At 41.6% G+C, this 21342-nt stretch overlaps 1 protein-coding gene across 4 annotated transcripts in view; it reads right to left on the bottom strand.

Annotated features, from left to right (window-relative positions):
- Nucleotides 1–21342, bottom strand: part of app (Palmitoyltransferase app) — a 62216-nt gene that overhangs the window by 22319 nt on the left and 18555 nt on the right. For 3 of the 4 annotated variants that reach the window (XM_017165767.3, XM_041777347.2, XM_070284939.1), the window contains exon 3: nucleotides 12666–12713. The exons of the other annotated variant lie outside the window; for it this stretch is intronic. The gene's annotated coding sequence lies outside the window, so the exon portion shown is untranslated. The remainder of the gene's footprint in view (nucleotides 1–12665; nucleotides 12714–21342) is intronic. 4 annotated transcript variants of the gene reach the window in all.

Below are 21342 nucleotides of genomic sequence, written 5' to 3' on the forward strand. Positions count from 1 at the left end.
AGGAATGAGCGCACATTCTCCTACTGTCATCGTTTAAGGGGAAAAAGGCTAATGGAATTAATACAATAAGCCTTGGGGGTTTGAGTGCTATGGCAAAAGGAAATGTCAAATGCTTTAATTTTCAATGCGAGAGATTTTAAAGTTTAAATTACTTTTGGGTTTAAAGTCCCCCAAAGAACTAGTTTTTAAAGAGGATATTCCAGTTAATGCCATACCTTTTTATTGCCTTAATCTGTACTACAGTTTTATTACAAACTTCTCCCCACAAAATCGTAAATATGAGGTAAACAACTGCTTGGCTACACCTTGATTCCCAGCTAGAGGTAACCTCCCCTAGAACGATAACTCACTGGAATGGCACCGAATTAGACTTGCTTATGAGGCAGCTTAAAATAAACGAGCTCCCGATTTGTGCTGGCCATTTGCTTGATTAAGCCCGTGAGCGGTGAAGAAGGAACAGGACGTGGGTTCTGGATCCAAGCCACTTTCTACTTGCCACTTTCCCGGGGCACGAGTCCTGTCTTGGCATGATTTATGGTTCAGCAAAGCCAAGCTAGCCAGGGAGTCAAGTTCCCCCAAAGGCGGCTAATTTGCCTAAACGGACAGCGGAGCTAACCTTTGGCCCAGGTCGCGTCCTCCTAAAATCCAGCGAAACTCCGGATTGCGGATTTGTGGGTTTCGGTCTCCCTACCGTTTTTGGCAGCCGAAACGCAGCTGTGCCGCCGAGTGGCAAAGCGAAAGCCACTCACGTTTAACCAATTTTGACACGCGCCGCACAGGCTCACACTAGCAAACAAACCGACGCGGCAGCAGCCCGCTGAAATTGCTCAAATGTGCGCATCAAATAACTCGCACACTCACACACCCAAGAGGGTGGGGCGACTGTTGGGGGGCGTGTCGCTGTGTGACGTGAACAGACAAAAAAGGGCAACTCTTTGAAGCGAGCTCCATTTGTTATGATGCCACTGTTGCTGCTGGCGCGGCTCTTTATTGTTGTTGTCGAGTTTTTTGCGCGAAATTCGCGCAATAAAATGGTAGAACAAAGTGGCAACACTCAAAAATCTATTGTTTTGTATAAATTTTTTTGGGTTGTATACGAATTGGGTATACTCTAAAGGGGGTAAATTATATATTATATAATATTAATAAATTATATATTATATATCCTCCAAAAATATTTTAATATTTTCTGTCACACATTGCGTATACGCAATATTTAGATATTGAAATTAAAAAATTATTTTAAAAGCTCAAAAATTAAATAACATAACATTATAATAAAAATAAAGCGCAAAAGAATACATATTCAAGAAATATACATTACTTAGCCTGCATTGCAATACAGGGCGTATACGTAATATATTTAAATATTATTAAAATATAATTAATTCAAAATTACACAAATTAAAGACAAGAAAGTTGAAGAAAAAAGGGTTTAAGTGCAACAAATTAATATAAAAAAAAAGGTAAACTAAAGAAATTACATTCTCAGACTAAAAAAGAGCTCTGCTTGGTATGTCATACATTGCGTATACGTAATATTTATAGTTTTCTTTGAAAAAATTATTTAAAAATTCAGAACATAAATAACTGAATTCAGCATAATGTGGCTCTAAAATATTCTTAAGTTACTATATAAAATATATTTATATTCCTCAACAAAAATCTTTATTATATAAAATATTTACATTCCCCTTAAAAAATGGTCCTATAGAGTATTTACCCTTCTTTCACACACTCACTTGTATTCCCGAATTTATCAACATAAGTGTATGCGTAATTAAATTTCGCGAACAAGTTGTGCTTACCCTGCAGAAAAAAAAGAGTAGCAAAAAGAAAGAAAAAAATATAAAACGGAGAGATATTACCACCGTCATCATGTTGGGTTTTTCTTCTTTTTTTTGCGCACGATGAGTCAAAGGCGCTAGTTGGTGAAAATGTAAAAAAGAGAAGAAAACATAGCCCTCTTCTCCTCCGTTGTTTGTTAGTGTTGTTATTGTGGTGGGGGCTTCTTTTCCTTTGTGCAAGTCGGGGCGGGAAAAACCACTTCGTTAAACTCATGAAAATCACTTAACGGCAGCATGCGCGTAAAAAACTCAGGGAAAAGCGAGAGAAACTGAGGGAGGTTCTGTCTTAGCACCCATTTTTCCTTTGACTGACGCTGATGCGAAAGCCAAAAAGGTGCTCCAACCGCCGACAGCTGGCAGAGCTTAAACAGCAAATTGATTTAGCGCGTACAAGCGGAAGCAGCTGTGCCCCGGATGAATCAGTTCGGAGGGGGTTATGCTGGTTGAACGGGGGGGAACACTTCCAGATTTTACAGGGAAAAAATGGAGAAAGGAGCGGGTTTGGAATGCTTCCGGACACGGTGAAAAAATGTCATAAAAAATGGGGAAATTAATAGGGAATTGAAGAATTTTAATAAGTAAAATTTAAGGTATTTATTATATGATTTCTTTTATATAACACTTAATCAATTATTATATAAAATTTTGGCTCATAAAGAAAGCTATTATCAAAGATATTTTTGGAAATATTATCACTTATTATTAGCTGTTGTAGGACAAAGAATTTTAATAAAATATCTATAAACTTCCAGCTTAACTTTCCCTTAACTTTATAACCTTCAAGTCCTTGTATATTTCTTCCTGTGCAACGTGCTTAAAAACCTCCGAGAGGGGATTGAGAGGAGCCGCTTGTAGAACAAGCCAGGGCAATGAAATGAGATTAATGCAAAACCGCGTTCACAGACGATGTAAAAAAGAGCAGGGCAAAAGCAGGAACAAAGCCATTGCCAGGGAGCTCGGGAGCACACGGCAAATACGACTCCAATGCATTCCGCAGCATGCTTTCACCTCCTCTACCAAAAGTGGAGGGGAGGTGTGGAAAAGGAAAATCAGTGGGTGGTGGAAAATCAGAAGGAGTTGCAGAGACTAGGAGAAGCTGGGCGCCGGCAACGACACTCAGCCAAACAAACACAGCGAGAGAGAGAGACGCGGCGCCTCACTGGCATGGAAAATGCAATTTATTATGCAAAATGAAAAACAGACTGGTCGGGGGGAAAGAGGGGAAAACCGGGGCGACAGAGATCATGGAGACATTGCCATAGACGAATGGACAGACAGACAGACAGACAGACGGAGGGAGCACACTCGAGGAAGGCAAACAAAGCGCGTTATTATAGAGCCAACAATAACAGCAACTGGCGGATATAAACATAATTCAATTTTTATTTAATTTTGCACAACAAACACAATAAATTCAGCACAAGAGGGGGGGTGGGGCTGCACACACTGCAGCTTCCAACCCCCTTTATGAATTGGAAACGGGCCAAAAATCCGTTGCATTGCGTGGCATTGCCGGTGCATACTTCCAGGCGTCAAGTTGCCTCGAGCCAATCGAGCTTCTGCTGAGGGGAGGGAAAATTGCAGAGGAGCAGCCAGCCAGCCAGCCAGCCAGCGGCTTTTCAGAGCCGACAATTTCCCACGGTGGCCACAAACTGTTGACTCATTTGTGTGCAAACTGACCGAAGGATACGGATACGGGTTGCAGGATACTACGGAATATGGGTTACGGGTTATGGGGGTGACCGAAAGTGATGTGGGCAAAGTGCAAAGAGTTTGGCTCGCTTTGAGCTATCATAAGGGAAAAAAACACTCATACGCAGTGTGGGTTAAGGTAGTTAAGGTGAAGAGAGGTAGGGGATAAAAGGGGTGAAGGGTGAGAGGTGTGAGCTGTGAGTTGTATGTTGACCGTGGCCCCTTTTTTTTAGGGCAATTTTGTGGTGTTACACATGACATTTTGGCCACTGACCGATTGACGATTGACAGTGGATTGAAAGTGAATGCTTAGAGACACTGGCCACACATCCCCAAAAGTTGATCTCTTCTTGGCCTTTGCCGGCTTGAGTTGAGTTCAGTGTCAAGGGGATTAGTTGGCCAAACAGTTTGAACTTGCTGGCAATTACACAGAGCTTAGTGCAAGGAAATTATGTCAAGTTTACTCAAACAGGAAAAGGAAACAATGTCAGCACATACACGAAAGTCTAAGCTGGTAAGTTAAAGGGAAGAGACCAATATGAAACCTTAAATACAACTGAAAAATGTAACCAATTCCATGGTTTTAGCCAAAAAAATCGTTTTACAGCCAAAACCATTGAAAGTCATCAAGTCGCTGGATTAATACATTTTCCACAAAAGGGAAGGTTCACAAAAAATAGGCGGAAAACAAAACAAAATACAATAATAAAAGGAGAGCCTAAAAGGCCAAAAAGCCTTTGCTAATTACCAAAAACCCAAATCAAGAGAGCCTGCAAGCAAGCCCCTTAGGGTCGGTCATAAAATATTTACACGTCAAGTGGGCAAAATGCTCGAAATACACGCGACAGGACAGACTGAAAGGACCTCAACCGAACCCAATGGTGGCTAAAATTGTTTATTTTTAGCACGTTTATAAGGCCATCATCAGGAAAAGGTTAAGTCAGCGAGAGCCATGAATATTGGGGCGTTGTGTTGGATTAGGTCACATTTTTGCATAATTAATTCGGAACCCTTTAGCGCTGGCATTAGCGCTGAAAAGGAGACCCTAAATGGGTGCCACTAAACCAAAGAAAAAAAAAACACCAATGGTTGAGGAGAAAATGGAGTTCAAAGGTCGCCTTTAATGGAAAGCTATTTATGCGTAAACACGCGCCTCTTTGACATAGAAATTTGTTAGCGGCGAATGTCAACAATGCGAATTCGGCCCAAAGTTAAATATTTGCCAATGGGCCAAAAACCACCGCTGCAATCCTTTTTGACCACAAAGCGCGCTCTCACACACTACACACTCTACATATACTACACTCTCTACACACACTTTCGCTGTCGACGTCTAAATAAATTGCTGTCATTTTGGAAATTTCCCCAAGGTGGCATGTTTAAAATGCTGCGTGACCACTCGAGGTGGCAAGGGGTTAAGTTTGGGTCACAGTAATGCTATGTTATATACTTTTTCCAGGAAAATATATTAAGCATATTTAAAATATTTAAATTTTTAAATAAACTTACATAAGAAGACTTTAAATGTACAAATTTATAAAGAATTTCTAAGTAATTTATTTTTCTTACTATCTAATTTCCATTTAATTTCTATTAAATTTCTATAGAAATCACTTATAATTTATATTAAATTTCTTTTTAATTTCCTTCTTTAATTTTCTCCTTTTTCCTAGCTCCTAGCCACCATGTGTCCTGCTTTCCAAATGAGTCCCCAGCATCTCTGTTGGCTCCTCGGGTTCATGTATGTTGACTTAAGCTTAAAATCAAACCATTTGTCAGGGGGGCTGAGCAAGGGCAGTAGCAGCAGCAGCAGCAGCAGCAGCAGCAGCATCAGTAAGTTCCAGACAAGACAGCGTTGCATGTTTTACACATTTACCCACACACCGGCACACACACACACTCACACCCAGGGGGACTGTCACTTAGTGTGTGTGTGACGCATGGATGCAATTTGGTTGCATGGCCTCCCGGCTCGGCTGCTGCACTTTAACCGCAACATACGAGTGCAATATTTCAGGCATGATTTCTTATACGACTTACGGTGGTCCCTTGTCCCTATCGCCCACCAAAACTGCTGCTTTTCCTACCAATTTACACGTGGAAAATATCACTTTCACTTAATTTTCTTTTGGTAAAATTGGTATTTATGGATATTTAATGTTTACACATTACATTGCATTACTTTAAGGCTGTTAAGGTGAAGTACATGCTTTTTAAAGAGAATATTTTAATTAAAGGGTGATTTTAAACCTCTAAAAATTGTATTGCATACTTTTAGAGGCTTTAAAATGCGATTTAAAACCTCTGTTTTTATTAAAAGCTAATTTTATTTGATATTTGGCCTTTAAAACTTAATTTTTTATCTATATTTAAGAATTACAACCATTAAAAATATCATAGCATACTTTTTAGCACTCAAAAATAGCGTTTTAAAAGCACTTTCAATAATACTAATCATTTGTAACTTTCTCAGGTAACTGATATTTTTAATAACTATATAATATTTCCCCCAGTGTGCTCCACATTGACCCTCAAACGCTGGGAGGCTCTGCAGCTGCTGCTTTTGCTGCTGCTGGCTGACTGGCAGAAAGGCTGACTGGCTGCATGGATGGCCGCCCTTCGTTGCCACGGCTCTGGGTCAAAGCGAAAGTGGCACATTTTGGGTGGAATTTTGTGGAGCTATATCTAGGTTACTGTGACAGAGTCGTTGTCGAGCTGGTGTGTTGCTGGTGTAGCCTGGTGTATCTGGTGCTTCTGCTGATGCTCCAGCCTGCCTTGGCTGTTGTTATTGTTATTATTATTGCTGTTGTTTTTGCATTTCGCCAGTGCTGCAGAATGGCCTACACACAGAGACACACAGCAACACGGAGAAGAGAAACCCACACATAGATCAGTGTGCATACGGCAGACCCAAATAAACATTTCAGAGGCCCTCGGACTCGGACTCACGTGCCTTCCGAGTTCTGAACTTGTGCGCCATTTTTATTGCCGCGCTGCCTGCATTGCCATTGTTCAGGCCATCTCTTTTTCGCCACAGCCGCCATCTCCATCTCAGTCTTGCTCACTCGCTCACTCGCTTTATATATCCTTTTTCCTTTTTGCTCCTGGTGGCTTTGTTTTCGCTTTTTGTTGATGTTTTTACTTTCAGTAGATTCTCCTTCAGTTTCTGGCTATCTGCTCCAGCAGCTTCTTCTGTTCCGGCTTACCCCTTTCTCTCCTCACTCCTCACTCCTTTTATCCTTCTCACCTTTGGCAGGACTTTGCGGGCTTTTTGTTTATCTGCGCACTTAAACTCTTTGGCTTGGGGGGCGTAAAAACTTTAAGATAAACTCGCCAACTTCTTAAACCAATTAATTGCAATTTCATGCGTAATTAATTTGAGCTGCACAACGTGTTCGAAAGTTGTTTTTGCATTCAAGTGATTTGCTCGTTGATTTCGTTGGACAAAGCTCTTGAAAATCTCCCGATGGGGAAACAATTTCTGGTTGGGATTAACCAGGAATTGGGGGAAGCGAAGGAGCAAGTCAAGTGCCTGACCCACTTAGGGCAAACCCACACACACAGAGCAAAGCCAGCCATGACCCCTTTTAATTGGCAATTGCCAATCGAATTTCCTCTAATTTGCCATCAATTTGGTTCATGCTTTTGGAATTTTCCACACTCAACACTGGAGCGCTCGCCTTTATCGCTGCTCGTCGGCAACTCATTAAAAAGTGAGACCCGAAATTAATCCATGTCCGGGATGGGTTGGCATGGTATGGCATTGCATGGCAATGGCTTTACCCCCCTCTCAAAAAAGCCGAAGCGATTCTCTCTGTTGACCGGAATGCGGTCCATAAATTGGGTCATTTGCCAGAGCAGAAAGTCACTTGCACTTTCAATAGCCAGCCAGGCAGGCAGCCAGGCAGGGCAGGTCGCCTGCAGTCACGTTCCTCGTGTGCGCCTCAGCCTCAGTTTTCGATGGCCATAATTTTGCTTTAACCTTATAAATTGGTGGGAGGACTCTCTGGGTGGCTCGAATTCAGCCTGGCTGGCAGCTCGATGCCATAATTTTGCAAACTTGCGTGCCACCAAAGAGACAGCTAAATGACACCAGCAGGCGGACAACGTCCGTGCATCCGCAGCCAGTCGGAACACTGATGTCCTGCTCCGCCTGCTCTTGTGCTCCGCCTTTGCCTCCATCGTCTCCTTCATCTCCTTCTGCTAGACCAACAACAAGTTAAACTGACAAAGTAGCAGCCAGGGCACTTCCTTTTGTTTAAGCTGCCTGACACTGGTCCTGAGCATGGAATAATGACGGCATGCACATCGTAGGTGCACACTGCGAACAAATGTCTTTAATATTTAAATAACATTTTTGTAAGGGTTTGATAAAGAACACTATAGGATAAGATATATACCCAACAACTTTAAATATCAGACATCATGAAGCACTCTTTATATAATTACTTCTAATTGAATATACATTTCCTATCTATATTTTTTCTTCATGTGCAACTTTGCTCTTGCTCACTGCAACACCCACAATTGCCTGGTGGTGCGGCAGCCTGCCTGCTCGTTATAAATTGACCGCATTATTTTGCTCAATTTAACTTGAGCGGAGGAAGAGGCAGAGCCTTCAGTTACGGTAAAGACACAGAGGCAGACACAGGGACAGGCATCCATTCGGGCAAAGTTTCCAAGTTAATATCTCATAAGTGCTGAGTGTGCATATCGGCCAATGGCTGCCACCAGTTTTCCGCTTGTGAAAATTTGCACAGGGTCAACCCCCAACCCATAACCATACCCCCAACCATAACCATATCCCCATTTATACCCCCATTCCCCACTCTTTCCCCTTTCACTTTCGTTTGGCATAATTTTTTTATTAGGTCACACCAGGGGCGACCACTGCAGCAACAGAGCGGAATGCATTTATCCCCCGTTTTCATACTTCCTCTTCCTTTTTGCTTCTTTTTTTATTTTTTGGGTAGAAAAGTTTTTTATTTTAATAGCCGAAAGTATTTAATTGCATTTTTCATGGCACCCGCGTTGGTTTGGGGAGTTTATTAAATAAATGTCTATAAAGATGACGGCTTTATACTCGTACAGGAACCAGTCTGGTACCGGAAATCGCATAATTACATTTCGAGAACACTTAATACAAAACTGCAGGGCCGAAACTCATTAAGGAAAATGTGCGCTGGCAAAAAAAACACAAGAGAAAAATGGAAAATTTAGAGCACTTCAGCCATGGCCATTAATTTGGGAGGCGCCGGCAGGAGCCCAGGTCAGCCCAGGACCTGTCAGCCGCCGTAGCACGGGCCTTAGCTCGACCTAACTAAACATTAAACGAATTTAAGAGGTCAGTCAAGTGCCGGCCAGGCCAGGTCGGAAAATCACAAGAGCGGCCGGGAAAATGGCTGGAAAATCAATGTGAGAAGGGCACGTAGTCCCAGGCTTTAGTTTGTCGTTGCTTACATACACAGGGAGAAAGTAAATAAGCTTTATTGTTTATAAGAAATTAAAGAAATATTAAAGCTTAAACTTTTGAAAAGTAAAACAGTTTTATGACAAATATTCTCTGATATTTGCTGGTTTGTTATTAGGTTTTTCATGTTATTAAAACCTTAATTATTTGTATAATTACTTTTTCTTCAAGTGCATTTATGTATATTCCTAAGCCTTCCTTGTTTGCTAGCCTGTGGCCAAAATGCAATGATCGCCAGAGCATCACGTTGGCTCTACTCGAATCTTAGTGGCAAGAGTGGCAAATGGAGTTCAGGGCAACTAATGCCTGGGATAACTACTGTGGCCCAGTGTCGAATTACAAAACGCCTTTGCTGCCATAATGGAGACCAGGCTAAAGGGTAATTCAGCTTATCCCTGACTTCAGCACTTTTTTTAAACTTTTTTAGAGGGAACGCAACAAGCGGACAATGCAAACAGCGTTGGACCCTAACAGGGTCGCGTTTTTCGTCGTTTTCACAGGGAAGAGTTCATTGCAGTCCGCCTGCTTTATACTCCTTTATGCTCGCAGTTTGTTAGCCATTTTTCATATTCATCCTTTGTTGGCCGCCAGATAATGAAAAAAGCCAAAAGGAGGAAAGGCACAAGAGAGAGACTGAGGAACATAGAGCCAAAAGTTTTTAATATAATTTGGAATTAGCTAGAGTGGCAGATGGTCCTTAAAGAAGAGCTCTTCTGCGAGAACCTTCTGCGGGCCTGTGGCAACGCCTTTGTTGCGTATACGCAATGTGGTACAAGTTTAGTTGAGAGAAAAAGAGAGATGGGGGCAAAAGTTTGTTCCACATTTCGTAGGGACCGGGGCACAGTTTGTCATGTGAAATTAAAAGTGCAGTGAAATAGGGAGACTGCGTTGCGCATAAATAACTAGGCAAGGCCCCATCCATCTCAAGAAATTTACTATATAGCCTGGAATACTCTGCAGATCATGGACAAAATACAATCTGTTCTTCATGCAAATCAAGCTCTCCAAGTTTCGTCCATCGATATCCTCCTGACCGCACCTTATCTCCAGAAACTTTGCCAACTTATCTATCTTAAGCCGCATAACTTTGCATAAATATGAAGCTATTCAGCAGAAACTCTGCGCTCAAACAACTGCCGGCGGCATAAAAACATTACCAACTGCCCTTCGACCTACCACAGAAAAAGAGGAATCCCCTCGTTGAAGGTTCTGCAAAGTTGCTCCCGATGTCAACGTCAAAAACAAGGACAACAACAAGGATATAAAACGGTAAAACTATTGTACGCACTTATATATGCATGGGTCCGCGACGCGGGTCCGGGAATCCAATTTTATTTATTATATTAATGACGGCAGAGCAACAAACAGCCGAGCAAAAGCCTAGAAAAGGAAACTACATTGAGACTTAAATGATACCCAGTGAAATTTTCTAGCAATATATATTTTTTATATATTTTTTCTAGCAACCAAAAGGCACTTTCTTTATATAACCAACTTTATTATTCAATTTCTCATGCAAATTTTGCAACTTTAGCTTTTTATTTTTGAACCAAACTCTGGTTAGTTTTCCATTCCCAAACCACACACACACACACATGAGGCAAAACAAGAAGAAATCCAGATTCTGATGCATTCAATCCAATTCCCAGGGACTCTATCTCTGGCACGAGACAAACGCAAATTGAATATACACTTTGGGTCCCCCGTACACTTTGCGGAGGAGCATAAAACTATGCAGCCCCCACTGACAGCGGCAACTTTCCCGATGACGGCAAAACTTTAACAGATTTGCATAAATTATACCCAAGCAAACAAAACGTAGCAAAAACAAGATGAAGGAGGAGCACGAGAGCCACAGGCGGACCAGACCAAGAAGCACCATAGACACTGAGAGAGATTTTGTGGCCTGTATTTATGGGGAACTAAATAATTTATATAATTTAATAATAATTTATTATATTGAACATAAATTATTAATAATTCAAGAGAAATGTATTTTTATAAGCTTACTTTTTCCTATTTTTTCTCAGTGTCTATACACCGTAGCAGCTCAAGAAGGACTCTCCTCTCCCTCTGTTTTTTCTACAACATCGACATGGGTATGGGTCTTGGGCCATGGGCTTCACCAACACCATCGACTTCAGCCATAGCTTTGGCTTCGGCTTCGGCATGGCCCCCATAGTCATTCATTTAACTGTCAATGCCGTTGTTATGCCGTGGTTCGTTTTGTGGCTGGGAATGCGGACGAGGACGAGGACGAGGATGCGGATGTGGATGGCGAATGTCGGATGTCGGCGGCTGCTCGGCGAGAATTTATGAATTCATAGCGATCTTATGTGTAAGCACTACGTATAAATTTAATATATTTTTATGATTTTTTATGGGCACGCGACGATGTCGGCTTCCCAGGGATATATTTAATTTATGCGCCAGTGTGCGTTTTTTCTCTCTTTTTTTGCTGATGCGATTTTCAGGGAGTTGAGGCGACGACAACTTAACGATAAACTTCGACACAAACAATATTGTTCAGCCCTCATGTAAGTTGCTGCTACTGAAAAGTGTTTTGTTTTTGCACACACACATGACCCCGGGATCAAACACCCACACGAGCCAGTGCGCTGATATACTTCATTTTATCGGGCAGACGCGAGACGAGATTCGAGTGGCAGGAGGAGAACCATCGAATCCATCGGCATCGCCAACACTGGCAATATGTTTGTCTGCCAGCCCCGACGACTGCGGTTGACATGAGAGCTTTTTGGCCCGCGATGATGTCGTGTACCGCCTGTCTAGCGATGTCACCCGCGACCTGCTCCTGTATCCGCTAACCGATTGAGGGTTATTTGGTTCATTGGCCGCCAAGCTGACACTCCAGCCCTGAGGTCTCCAAGAGGGATGCACGGGGAGAAAAATAAGGCTTTAAGTTGGTCACTTAGGAGGGATATTTTTGGGTAACAAATTTGAATTTAAATTAAATGCAAAGATCCGGCTCGAAGGACCAACGTAGCCTTAGGCACTGACAAGCTTGGTGATGCCAGAAATTTCAGAAAATGATATTTTAGAATCTAGAATCTATATATATTCTATTTTAACCCAATATCGGAGCACAAATGCTGGCGTAGACAGCAGTTATTATTAACTTTTAATAGCACAATGTTTTCCTTTATCAAACCGATAAGATTAAAAAAACAAAGATTAAATCGAAACACCGAATTTTATGAGCAAATATTGATAAGATAATTTGAATTTATATATATATCACATATATATAAGATATAGCTATGGTATTTTCTCAGAGTGAACTCCTCTCTGAGCGCCATCACATGTCGTAGGTCGTACAACAAACAGTTTGTTGATGTTGTTGACGCTCGGTTATGGATTTATGGATTTATGACACTTTGGTCATTGCGGTTGTCAGTTTTCGTTAAAAGTTTTACTTTGCCACTGGCTTACGTGCGGTGTCCCGGACAGCAGGACAGCAGGGCAAAAGGACACCAGGACAGCAGGTCACAGCCACCTCCGCCAGGACTAATCAGGCCTCGTCCTGGGCCAGGGAGGGATTATGCCTGTCTGAGGGCCACCGATATATGTTGCGACTGTCAAATTCGACACGCTCCGGTCGTAAATACAAAGGGTATTTTTTTTGTTCTGCTTACCTTTTTATCCTTTATGCCGGAGGAGGGGGTGTGCTGCTGCTCGCTGAACTGCAAATAGAGACAAGAGCAAAAAAAACAAGTTCACATAATTAATGATCAGAACGTGACATCAACGCACAAAGCATAAACACACACATATATATATTAGCCAGGACATCATTTATCATAGGAAGGAAACGGAAACGCTGCTCTTCAGCTCCTATTAATAATGCAACAGCTGAAGTCCACATGTCAATATTACTAGTCCAAAACCAATTATTCCCCCCCAAACTATTAAATTACGTAATCAGCGTGAGGCGTGAGGGCCACTGGAGCAGAAAATGCAATTATATCAAAAATACATTTATGCACATATCCTGTCATTTTGGATTTCATAAATTTCACGCTACGATTTCCACTCGCATTTTGCTCTTATTAATGCACATACATGTCCATGGAAAAATGTCGAAAGAGAAGAAAAATCAGCGCAAATTCAATGAACTCGAAACAGAATTCAGTTCGTACCAGACTGCCAATGGTCCTGTGGATACCCATAACTGTATCTGCAACTGTATCTGCAGCCTTAACCATATCTGCAGCTGTCTCTGTATCTGTAACTGTGACTGTATGACGTTATGGTTACTCAACCAGGACGTCCAGTCATACTCGTAATTCCCGGCCATTCAGCATTCACACAACAAAAATATTTACATTGCTGGCATAAAAACAGCATAAATGTGATTATATTTTCATTGGGTTTTATGCCTTCTACCGCAGTTTCAGTCTCTCTGGTAATTCGAATGCAATTTCAATTAGCGTAAAGTGCTCACTGGCAACACAATATGTCCTGGCTCTGTCGAAAATAACGAAAAGGAAATCTTCGAGGTAAAAAGGGATTCAATTAATAGCAGGAACCTGCAGAGTACAGAGCAGCTGCCATCGATCAACTGCCAGGAAATTGTTTGTCAGCTTTGCAGAATCGGGTGTCAAGAGTCCTTGATGAAGGAGCGAGCAAAGCTTGGCTAATATCCAATAATTAAGCACTTCCGCTGGGGGAAATTGGATTTTAATTGAAATGCGAAGCAGTGTGAATTCGACACTCACCCTCACTTCTCACTTCTCACTTGTGATTCTTGATTCCAGAGTCCTGATTGCCATTTCCCCCAAAACTCCTCCTTCCTCTCGTGCTGACACAATGGAGTCTTACTCTCTAATTGCCATTTAATTGACTGGCGGAAACTTTTCCGAGACATTTGTTTATAAACCGCACACAGGAAGGAGCCAAAAGGAAAGGAAGCTGGTGAAAAGGAAACCAACAGACAAAGGCGCAATACAAGCACTTATAAGATCATTACAAATTGATGCTATCACTCTGCAGTATATATATATATTTTATATATACTTTTCCCCCGCTTAGCTGGGGCTTATGGCATCTTGGAATTCCATCTCTCCTACGCTTTTGGCTCTTCAAAATCCGGTATAGTAAATGTTATCTCTGCAAACATTTGACAATCAAAAATGCTCAGGCCATTGTTTAAAGAAAAAATCGAGCAGCAGCAGCAGCAGTAGGAAAAGCAGCACAGACCTGCAAACAATAGGCGAAATGGTCACCCCCCAGACACACACACAATATACACACAGTGGTTATTTAGAGATATATCAAGGCAGATAAAATTCCATTCCATTGAGCTGGTTGAGAACTTGGTGCCATTTTTCAGAACAATTCAATTCTTTTAGAGAAATTCAACTTGGAGAAAAAATAAAAATAAAAGCCAAGTGGGTCAACTCTGCAGTGTGGTTTTTGTCTAAGATATATCAAAGAAGGTTTAAAGAAATCTAAAATTAAGGGAATTATCCAAATAATTGTATTATATATACATAGCATTCCCTAGTCTCTGACAACTATATTATCTCTGCAGTGTAATACTATCCAAGATACTTCAAAAAAGGTTAAAAGATTTCTAAAATTGAGGGAACTCACTACAAGACAGACTCTCCTAATAGCACTCCCTACTCTCTAAAAACTATAAACCCTTTTATTAACTTGTTTTTATGCTTAACGTAAACATCAAACCCCCCTTTAAGGGTTGTACAAATTCTATGACTTGTCGCATAATTGCCAAAAGGTAATTCCCCCTATCTGCAAACGGGTTTTTATGGAGGGAAAACCCACTGTGCTTTCGCGTTGTCTCCAAAAATGACGACAATGGGGGGTGGACCACTAGCTGGGACGTCTCGATGCCAAACTCATCCCATTCCTAGATCCTCCAAGTGCCGGCACCGGCAGCGGCAGTCGAGGTTAAGTTGACAAGAGAATGAGATTGCATTCTGCTGCTGCATTTTCCTCGGCTGCCCGGGTTCAATTCATTTCCACTTGAGCAAATGCACGTCGCCGTCGTCGTTGTCGTTGTCGTTGTCTTCTAGACATTGCTACTCCTTCTTTTTATACTTTATTTTTCCTATTTTTTTGGCCATAGCCAAAGGATATGTGTGTGTGTGGGCGTTGCCAGGGCACAAGTAGCTGCAAAATGTCGCCCCGGGGCGCACCTAGTGGGGGATGTTGTCAATGTTTCGCCTTGAAAGAGCTCGAAGGAGCCCCGGTTTTGGAGGTTGTTTGTTTTAGATTTGGCTGGAATGAAGAAAGGGATCCATCCTTTTGCTCTCGTCACAGCGGCAGCTGATGCTGTTTTTCTACTCCCTACTACTGCTGCATCATCAAATTTCAGCTACATGTCCTGCGTCGAGTGGAGGATGTTCAAGGAGACTTGCTGACACTGTTGACATTTTACAGTAATGAAAATGATTATTGTCAAGGGTCGTCAGAGAGAGAGCCAAGAGTTTGGGCCAAGTCTCACGCCCTCACGCGCTCTAATGCGGTCAGGTCAGGATAGTTAGAAAGCTTTTAGGAATCTTGTAAATTTGTTCAGGACATGAGTTTGTTTTAAATTCGCTTAAATATTTAGAAAAACCTACACTTTTAGCCAAGTTCCATTTAACCAAATTCCATTTTTCCTAGGAAAAGTGACTGAAAATCCTCTTACACTAATCAGAAGTCAGAATAATAAGAATTGCAGGAAAGAAGTTTGCTATAGATTCCGTTAAATATCACAAAATATATAAATACATTTTTAATCAATTTCCATTTAAATGCCATCATTTTGTAGGCCATTTCCCAATGCTGTTTCCAAAAGAAAAAAAATGCCTGAAAATCCTCTTACACTAATCAGAAAGTTACTCAGCCAGACACCTGCGATGGCGGCTGTCAGTTTCCGTTTGGAAAACGCTCCATCTTCGTTGCGCATCCACACAGCTAGCCTAGCCTAGCAGCAGCAGCAATTCAGCTTCAGCTGGCACACACACACAAGGACTTTGGATGACATCCTGGCTGAGTGGAGAATATCGTGGGAAGGAGGCCCCCCGCCAGCCACTGTCATTGGCCGTGCCAAAATCGTAAAGGGCTCAAATTTAGGTTAATTGATAATTGATAAGAGAGCTTCTCTGTGCGGAGGAGGAGAAGGATTTTCTGTGTGTGTGTGTGTGTGTGTGTGTGTGTGTCATTTAACTTGACTTCAACTCGTAGCCCATGAATATTTAAAGGGTTTTTTCGCTGTCGTTCACTCAAGTGGGGCAATGAAAATTAGCCAAGCACTGCAAATAGTTTGAAGAGCCAGGGAAAGTCCCGCCTCTGTGCGTTCGAAATCGAAATGCAGGTTTAGGGTTAACCCACAAACGAGGTCACAGCAGCAGCAGCGAGCAGTTGACCCATAAACGAGGCTAATGAACAAGCAGCAACAAGGGGATACACAGGCCCACAAATCATTTATAATGCACACGACAACGGACTGACAATGAGTTGTAAATTAATTGACGTAACTATTTAAGCCAGACACAGACAGACACTCTCTCTCTGTTGCCCAAGAAGGAATCGAACACGAATTCGAGTCGAGCTGAGCAATTCCGCAAATTGAATGCCATTATCCATCATCTTGCAAATGCCTCGAGTCGAAATACATTGCGGAAATGTCTGTGGCACACACACAGGACACACGGGACACAAGACATTTCCCACACACACAACAATGTGCGGTGTGGTGCCAAGGGAAAGCTGATCTTGATGTGCTCAAATATTTATGGTTAAAACCAGCAGTCAGTGGAGAATATTTGTATTAAAAAAGTCTGCGAATTAAAGTTAATCTGGGGAATAAGAAAGTAAGATTTAGGTGATGAAAAAAGAAATATTTGTAGGGGGTTTTAGCAAGAAGAGAGGCTTTACTTTATCAGAATAATAAATATTCCTAATAGAAAATCCCCATGCCTTAGTCACTATTTTAAATCGAGTTAGTTCTCTTTTCAAAAGGATATACCAATCAAATTCCTGGTCTCGTAACACAAAAACTGCATTAGAATGCAGCTAGTAAACCTTCAGTCTCAATGGCTGCAACTCAGCCTGGCCAATTGCCTGGCTCAAATCACGTGTGTCTCTGTGCCAGGGAATGTGTCAACAAAAGGGGGCCAAAGCGAGTTGGCTTTTAAAACAATCGAGTGACGACATGGAAAATTAGTTTACGCAACTCGATTGCCAAGTGCCAGAGAGAGGAGGAGGAGGAGGAGAAGGAAGGAGAAGCTACCCAGCCGGGCCAATAAAGCAAAGAAGCTGTGCTAAGTCAACTCTCGATGCAAGTCAATCAGGCGGAAGCCGGGAGAAGAGTGGCTAAAATGTCACTAAAACTTTGCCAGCTCACGTGTGCGGGCCTTGAAGAGGAGGAGTTGGAGGAGGAGATGCAGGAGGAGGATCAGGAGCAGGAGTTTGAGTAAAAGTCCCTGGTGTAAAGGAGTCCTGGGTGCAAGGACACTGCCAAGAAAGTGGCAACTTTTGACGGGCCAGCTGCTTCAATTGTTGGCACTAAGTTGCTCCTGTTGTTGCTGCTGCTGCTGCTGCCGCCTTTGCCGCTCAAGTGGATTTTGCTTGCTTTATATTTTCGCAGCTCGATTTTCTTGCTCTCTTTTTTTTATAGTTTTTGTTAGAAGTACAACACCCCCTCCTGGCACGCTGGAAAATTGTTTTCCTTAGCTGTTGCTCTAGCTGCCTTCATCACGCACTTGCAACTCCGCCCCGGCACAAGTCACTTAATTGAGTGCAAAGCTGGCGATGCAGTGCGCGGATTTAACTTTGGACAACTTGAATTGATTCAAAACTTTCTTTGTTCGTTTAGCACATAATGGAGGGGAGGAGCACAACCCCTGCTTGCCCAAGGATACGGACCTGGTCTGCTATTGACAGACGTCCCCCTTGATTAATGTCCGGGCCAGTGGGCAAGTTATGAATGAATGAATGAATGCCCCGTTTTTTTCTGTCTTTCAGCAGCAGGCTTACATATTTTTTAATGGCCGGCTAATTAGCGAAGCTTTTAGCAACCCCAGGAATAAATCCAACTCCAGAGAGAGAGAGAGACTCTGGCTTACTGCAGGCCAAGTTAAGCGATATTTCAAAGCGACAATCGCACGGCAAGCTGCCGATTTATGGTTATTTGGTTTACACACACACTCGCATGTGTGTGTGGTGTGTCCTGACAGTTTAAAAAATTTATCGATGTACAAATTAAACTGCAACTGGAGCAAGGGAATAAAAATAAACCCAAGCGAAAAAGGGAAGCTCTCTCGGGGGTTGCAGTGTTTAATTTTGTTCTATAAATTTTCTTCAACTGCAAAATACAAATAAACTGAACTTGGAACTGGCAACGGGCAACGGGAAACTTGAAATTGGTATTGGTTTTTAGTATTGGTATTTGGTATTGGCATTGGAGTTTAGGACCGCAAATGAACAACTGGCCAAGCATTTTGTGGTCATTTTTCCTGACTGGTTATATTTGCCAGACGCCCAGCAAATTGGTTCAGAATAAGTGGGGGAAATAGTGATGAAGATGGGGATTATTTTCACTCCCCCCAAACTCTTGAGCTTGATCCTGGTCCACTTCTTCTTCCTCCTTTTCCCTTAAATCCAACTATTGAAATTGGAATTTCTCGTCGATGGCTAATCAAATGGCTTAGCTGTGGGTTACCCCAATACTCAATGCCTGGTCCTGCTGGCTGTCTGGCATTGAGTGGATTAGGGCCAAGTGTGTTGGCTGAGCACTTGGCTCATTAACAGCTTCATGGCACGCACAAACCTTTTGGCCTCCCTGGAAGAGAACAGGTCGCCGTGTATGGCCTTAGGACCATAAATAAGAAGTCAATAAATAAAAATGTATAGGCTAAATGGAAAGCATAGAAAGAGAATTGAGGCTGCCCTTAAAATTAAATGGATTTTTTATGTCAAATAAAATGTAGTAATAAAAATGGTACGTATTTATTTCATTTAACTTGATAAATAGAAAATAGAATCCTTACTTAAGTCTTTGCTGTTATCTTTGACAAGGGAAATGTGTCGTAAAAATCATGAAAATCAATTCAATCAGCTTCTTGATGTTATTAAAAGTAAAACGAGCCCTAAAAATACACATGACAGAGTGCAAAATATATATAAGCTTTCTGTTAATAAGCCTTAAATTCAAATAATAAAATATATAGAAAAAAAAATACAATTAAGAAAAAACCTTTTAAAATAACCTTTAAAAACATGTAACAATCTCTTCTTAATTGCTACAAAATGTAGCTCCCAGAAAAACCTTTAAATACCTACACATGTTTGCTAATTAACTTGCCCTAAGTTGTTTCTATGCTTTCCTTGTAATAAAATGTATCCCCCCAACACATTCCTGAACTTAATTAATTCGTATAAAATATAGGTTCTTTACCATCAACTAAGGAAATCCCGGCTGGGAAATGCAACAACATTTTCGACACAGAACTTGGTATTACCCACACAAAATTAAATAACGAAATATTTGCAAACACAAAACGCTAGGCAGGATCAAGACCAGGACACACAGGCCTCACTCTACCACCCCGTCCACCCCTGGTTAGCCCCAGAGGCTTATTTTGCTCAAGGTAAATACGAGAATTCTTGAAACAGAGCGGCGCATTATGCTCTTGTGGAAATTGTGGGCTGTGAAAACCAAAACAAAAACAAAAACAGAAACAACAAGCAAAACAATAGCCGAAGCAACAACAAGCAACAAAAACAGAAACACGAGCAGGAAGAATAACATTGGCCTGCAGCAAAACATAAATGTCCTTGTTGCGGTCGGCGGTCAGAATCGGAAACTTTTTGCGCACGTTTGCCCAGCCCGGAAGCTTGGAGAGGGCAAGTCCCGAGTCCGGAGGAAATGTGGAAATGGGAAAATGAGCAGCAGCAGTAGCAGGAGGGGCCATGGGGTGTCATGGGATAATGGGCGGGCGGCGCAGGTCATTGCAGGCAGGCATGGCTGTAAATCACAGTGGACACTGCAGCGCGCCAGAAAATTGGCGAGGACTCGCAAGGTGGCCAACGGAAAAGCCGAAAAGCTGCAGCACTGGCAATTTGCTGGCCAAGGTTAAAGTTATAAATTATTATCGTAGTCCTCCCCATGGCTGCGTTTCTTAAGGTCCTAGATAAATAACAATATCAGATTTACATTCTTATCTATATAATTTTTGCTTAAACTTGGTAGAAAACTTGGTAGAAAATAAATTTGGTTAAGGAAATTTATTTACAATAGGAAAATGTAAAAAGTTTTGAGACCAAGAAATTTGTAGGAAATTTTAAGGAGATTGATGTACAAATAAAAAAATAAATTAGCCTAAATTATGACTAATACATTTCCTAAAAACTTATAATAATTAGGGAAATATGTGTGTCATATGAAGAATTTCAATAAAACTTGTTTAAGTATACAAAGAAATTACCATAAAATTATATACGATTTTAATAAAAAATTTATAATATCTAATTTTCAATAAAAAAAATGTAGTAACTAATATATTAATCATTATAATATAACTATAATTATTAAAGGTACCTTTTAAGTAAAAATAAATATTTTTCTAACAGAAAACCCCACATGAAATCACAACTTTTAAAACCACTAATTCCCCTGTTTTTGTTAAGAGCCCCCCTGTTGGCCCTAAGTAACTCCTTTATTGGTCTCAAAGTTGCGTTAATAAAAATCACGTAAAAGTCATTGACACAAGGAAGCAACTGTTCAAACAGTGTGTCGCGGGCTTATCTGCCTTTGGGCTCTACATACACATATATCTATATAACCAGAGCACTATCCTAGGCCTGCGAAATCAAGTTTTGGCAAAAGTATCCGAAATTTGCATGTTAACTCGATGTGCGTGGGGTTAGTAGTAGTGGTTTCGCTGCAGCCTCTGCTCCTTGCCTTATCCTTCCTTCCTTCCAAACCGAAAGCAGGTTGGCAAAAGTTTTTGGGGAAATTGAGCAATAAACTTTGCGCGCAAACACACACTGGCACCCCACCATGTGAGTTAAACAACCGTGACTGTTTGCTATTTGGGTGGGAGGTGGTAGGTGGGCTGTGGTGAGGTGACTACTCATCGCCAGCTGTGTCCTTGCCATGCCGTAGGAGTAATGAAAGAAATATGCAAATATTGCGGTTTAATTAACTCGTCGTTGTGTCCCCCTTACCTAGCCATTCCGCCTGATTTACTCGTTCAAAAGGATTTTAATTGCTGGCCCACCTGGCGTATGAGTGATGGCGCTAATAATGATAATGATGATGGTGATGGTGAGCAGCCAACAGCACAACCTGTGATGCTT

The sequence above is a fragment of the Drosophila kikkawai genome, chromosome 3L (assembly GCF_030179895.1).
Source record: "Drosophila kikkawai strain 14028-0561.14 chromosome 3L, DkikHiC1v2, whole genome shotgun sequence".
Classification (NCBI taxonomy): domain Eukaryota; kingdom Metazoa; phylum Arthropoda; class Insecta; order Diptera; family Drosophilidae; genus Drosophila; species Drosophila kikkawai.